At 56.4% G+C, this 5126-nt stretch overlaps 1 long non-coding RNA gene across 1 annotated transcript in view; it reads left to right on the plus strand.

Moving 5' to 3' along the window:
* The window catches only part of LOC115308155, an 11900-nt gene extending 7247 nt beyond the window's left edge, over positions 1-4653 (plus strand). The window contains exon 3 of the long non-coding RNA XR_003916476.1: positions 4545-4653. This is a non-coding gene — a long non-coding RNA (uncharacterized LOC115308155). The remainder of the gene's footprint in view (positions 1-4544) is intronic.
* The last annotated feature ends 473 nt before the right edge of the window (positions 4654-5126 follow it).

Below are 5126 nucleotides of genomic sequence, written 5' to 3' on the forward strand. Positions count from 1 at the left end.
CTCAAACCATTTTGCCTCTGGCAGAGGAAGCTGTGAGGGGTGGATTTGTCCCTCCCTGGTTTTTCCCAAGCCCCAGTACAGTGGGAGTGAGGATAAAGCATCAGTTCTGGGGAAGTGAAGGGGCTCAAGGCTTCAAGCAGACAATGAGGAGGGCACAGGATCTTGGCCCGTGGCCCCTGCCCTGGCACCACCAGTCCCTTTGTGCTGCCCTGGCTGGGGCAGGTTTCACTCAAAGGCCCAGCTTTGCTGAGCTTTTTTTCTTTTTTTTTGGGAAAGGAAAAGCCAGGAAGTTTCAGTGTGTGCTGGGAGTGCCATGGAAACCAAGTGAGCCCTGGTGGAGGCTGCTGGAGTCACCTCTGACCCCCCAAACTCTGGCAGAGGGGTGTTTGTGCTTTGATACCAGCTCATTCCAGTGCACAAATCCAGCTGGATTTGTCAGCCTGTCCTGATCCAGGATCCTGTCCAGCCCTCCCAAGGGCTGCTCAGCTGAGGTGGGAACCAGTGTAACCCCCAGGACACTTATCCAGGTTTTCCCAGGGATCCTGTCCATGTGTCCCTGGGCTGTCCCCAGCACTGGGTGATCATCCCACCCGTCACCACAGCAGTTCAAACAGGTTTGCTCTCCCTGAACACCCAATTCCAGCTGGAATAAAGTGGGGATAATGCACTGCTGGCAGTGCATCAGTGACAGTCCAGCTGCACAGGCTCTTTGCTCCCAGCAGCACCCCCAGCTCGGGTCTGCACTCGCCTCAGATGGCAAATTCTGAGCAGGATTGGCATGGAAAAGCAGAGCTGGGAGTGCCAGGGGATGGATAACCTGGGTCCAGGCTGTCCCCCAGGGTTGTATCTGGATGCTTGCCTTTGTGCACTGCTGGAATTTTGGTCAGAAATGAGTGTTGGAAGCACTGGGTGAGGCACCAGGGGCTTTTGGAGGTGCAGGATGCCTGAGTCAGTGTTTCCCGTGTCAGGATTTGTCTGGTTCTCATCAGGGAAGTGCTGCTGTCTCCAGGGAAGTGTCCTGACCAGGCAGGTCCTGCCTGGTGTGTCAGAGCAGGCTTGGAAAGGGCTCCTGTTCCTGGGCAGCACAAAGTTCCAGTGCCCTGGTGGTGCCTGTGTTCCATTTCCATCAGTGAGATTTGGGGTGGAAACAGCCCAGGCAGATCCAGGGAAATCAGCCCTGGCAGGAGCCAGGCTGGGCTCTTCCCACAGTTAATTCCTGAGGGAAACAAGAGTTCAGAGAAATCCTAAACGTGCCCTGTGGAGGTGCAGCACCTTAACCCAGGGGCTTGGATTTGTGGATAGGATCCTGTCTGGGGGCAGTAAAGTGGAACTGGGAGCTGTTCCTGCCCCTGTGTCCAGGGTCAGCACATCACACCCCGGGTGAGGAGGAGACAGTGGCACCCTGAGCCATGGAATCATGGAATGGTTTGTCTGGGAAGGGACCTCAAAGCCCATCCAGTGCCACCCCCTGCCACGGGCAGGGACACCTCCCACTGTTCCAGGGTGCTCCCAGCCCCATCCAGCCTAATCCTGCTGTCCCTCCTGCCTCTCCAGCCCAGCAGGTTTGTGCATCTGCACCTCACACCTCTCATCTTCAAGCCAAGAGCCAAACCTGAGGTCAGCTGGAGCTCAGGGTGGTCCATGGCCGTGATGCAGAGCAGGAGAACGTTCCAGTTCGGGAGCTTTGGGAATAAACTGAGGGATTTGAGCTGCAGCAGGTCTGACAGAGCCCTGACAGGACACCAAGGAGCAGAGCAGTTACAGGCTGGTCATGGCATAGCCTTGCTGAGCTCCACAGGCTCTTCCCTGAGGGATAAATCCCAGTTGGAGCCCTGCCAGCAGGTCTGGCACCTTACCAGTCAGCAGAGCTGGAGCTGCCCGTGGCTCCCTGTGGATTTGGGATGGAATGGGGTGAAATTGGGGGTGGTGGTGCACCTGGAGCACAGAAACTCACCTTTGCATCACCTGCTTGGTTTGGGGTGGGATGGGGGGAGCTGCCAGAGCTGGCTGTGGGTCCAGTGTGTGTTCCTGGCACAGGGAGGAGATGGCCTTGGGAATAAGTCAGGGAAAAAGGCACTAAAGTAACTGGCAGAACAACATCTGGCTCCTCAGGCTGCTTTTGGGCAGCTCTGGCATTTCTGGTAGCAGGAGGTGGGCTGGGTGCAGAGCACAGGGAGTGGAGAGAGGAATGAGGGAATGCTGGAGGATTCCAAGCACAGGGAGTGGAGAGAGGAATGAGGGAATGCTGGAGGATTCCAAGCACAGGGGCAGCAAAGACCCAGCCAGGGGTGAAATCCTTCCATTCAGGGAGAACAGGTTTCATCTCCAAGGATCAATGTAGCCCCAGTCCCACTGCACATGTGTTTGGGAGCAAACTACCAGGGCTGGGGAAAGCCCCCTTTTATCCAAGGAAAGTGTTTCCTTGGGATCAGGCAGGGTCAGCACAGCCCCCATGGCTTCTGGGGTCTGGGGGGGGCACCTTGGCTGATTCTCATTTGTCTTTTTGGGTGAGATTTGGTGGGTTTTTTTCAGTTTGGAGGTTTGTGTTTCTAGTTTGGAGGTTCCAGTGTCCGCTTTGGAGGTTCCTGTGGCAGTGGAGATCCAGATCAGCTCAGGTGGGAGCTGCTGGTGGCACAGCTCACGTGGTCCTGCAGCAGCTGCCCTGAGGGACTGGTCAGACTGGTTGGAGCTGGGAAGCACCATCCTGCACCCAGAGCAGGGCTGGGAGTGAGGGACAGTCCTGGGGATGGGGTGGTTCCTGTAGGGGTTGAGTTCTCACAGGGACTCGCCCATAAGGGCAGAAAGGATTTGAAATGACCATGTATCTTCTACCCAAATCCAACCCATTTCTTTTCAAAGTGAAGTGGGATTTGTTGGCTAGTTTTAACTTTAAAAAATTTAATAATAACTTGTGTGACAGGCTGGAGCAGTGTTGGATTCCTGCCAGGGACGGGCACGTACCTTGAGAGGGGTAAACATGAGAAAACAGGGAATTAAAAGTAAGGAGAAGCTGTTAAACAGGGAATTAGTGCAGGAGGAGCAGTGGAGGTGCCAGATGAGTAAAGCTTTTGTAAAGATGGGTCCTGCCAAGGCATCATTCCTTGGGGAGCTTCCCAAGCCCAGCTCTGCCCACACTGCTGTGAAATGCTTGGCTTGGCACTGGGTTCTGCTCTGGTGCAGTTTTTAGAAGGATGTGCTTGGTGAGGTGCAGGTCAGGGCTGTGGCAGAGCTCTCCTGCCACCCTGAGGGGATGGGAGGGATTTGGAGTGATCCCTGCTCCTCCACAGGCTGGGAGTGCTGGGGAAAAAGGCATCAAATCATCAAATCCCACAACAGTTTGGGTTGGAAGGAGCATTAAAGCTCAGCCTGTCCCACCCCCTGCCGTGGGCAGGGACACCTTCCACCAGCCCAGGGTGCTCCAGCCTGGCCTTGGACACTCCCAGGGATCCAGGGGCAGCCACAGCTTCTCTGGGCAACCTGTGCCAGGGCCTCCCCACCCTCCCAGGGAAGGATTTCTGTGCTTCCCTAAAACAGTCAGTGCAGTGTGAAAGGGTTTCACTGCAGAGCTCAGCTTTGCTGGGTCTCACTGCTGGGCCCAGCCCATGGATCTGGCCTGTCCTGATCCCTGTGCTTTGCTGCACATCCTCTTTGCTGCCCTTGGGCACAACCTGGAGCACCAAGGCCCTGCCCAAATCCTTGGAGGGCTCTGCTCATCCCCCCTGTATTTCCCTCTCCTCCTTCTTTCGCCCCATCTGGGGGGTTTTTGCAGTGTTTGGGTTTAGTGCAGGCCCAGCTGTGCCTCCTGCTCAGGGAGTTCACCCCAGCAGTCACAAATTCGGGGGGTCAGTCAGTTTGGTGGCTCTGGTTCCTGAGGGATTCCCCCTTTGTGTGCTTTGGGAGCAGGGACACCTGGCTGGGAGAGGCTGTGATCCCCCTGTCCCTGCAGGTCACCCCTGTGCCTCCTGGCTTTGCTCCTGCCTGCAGCAGGGTGGGTTTAAAAAGCCAAACAAAAAACACCCCACCAGTGAAAAGAGGGATCCTCTGCCTCCACCCTCCTGCTGGGATCAGAGATCTCCCCTCTTTTTGGGGGAAACTGTGTGATTTGTTTCCATTCTTTGTCCCACAGCTCTCGTTTTTGTGAGATGTGGGTTCTTTTTTGGGAGAAAAGCCCCACAACACACCTTAAAATCCCCGTGCAGCCCGTTGTGAGCTCCCACCAAACCCCCTCCGAGGTCCACGTGAGCAACCTGGAGCATCCAGAGCCTGGAAAACCCTGGCATTGGGCTGATGTCTGACAAAAAAAGTCTTGTGGAGAGCCTGAACGTGGGGGCTTTTTTTGTTTGCCTTTTCCCTGGGGCTTGGAGCACACGTGGACTGGTGTCACTGGTGTCACTGGGGCAGCCACAACTCGTGTCCTCCCTGGGACTGGGAGCTGGGTCTGGGATCTTTGTGCCTCTGCATGGGTGTGGTGGTGGGTGAGGGTCCCCCCAGCAGGAGATGAGCTCCCAAAGCCCCCTGGGCACTGAGCTGGTGCTCTGTTGCAGTGGGACGTCCCCCCTGGCCTGCCTGAATGCCATGTTACACACCAACTCCCGCGGGGAGGAGGGCATCTTCTACAAGGTGCCGGGACGGATGGGAGTCTACACCCTCAAGGTGAGTGAGTCAGTGAGCTCCTGGCACCTCCACGGGGTGCTCAGGTGGCTTTGGGCTGGTTAAAAACACCTTGGGTTGGGATCTGGGAGTCCCTGGGGTTGGAAAAGCCCTCCCAGCCCGTGGATCCCCCTGTGCCCCATCCCCACCTTGTCACTGAGTGCCACGGCCAGGCCTTCCTGGGACACCTCCAGGGCTGGGCACTCCAANACCTCCCTGGGCAGCCCCTGCCAGTGCCTGACCACCCTTTCCATGAGGAAACTCCTCCTGATGTCCAAATTATCCAGGATAGTCCTGAAGAGGGGCCTGTTCCTCACTGGCAGGAGTTGGAGTGTGGATGTTCCCTCCTGAGCACTGGGTGTGAGGGCACAGCTGGAGCTGCTCCTGTTACCCACAGGGTGGTTTGCTGATATCAGTCACTGTCCTAGAAATGAAGAAGTAATTAAAATGTCAGTGGAACTTCAGCCCTAAAAGGG

This window comes from Manacus vitellinus, unplaced genomic scaffold (assembly GCF_001715985.3).
Source record: "Manacus vitellinus isolate BGI_N305 unplaced genomic scaffold, ASM171598v3 scaffold_128_pilon, whole genome shotgun sequence".
Taxonomy (NCBI): domain Eukaryota; kingdom Metazoa; phylum Chordata; class Aves; order Passeriformes; family Pipridae; genus Manacus; species Manacus vitellinus.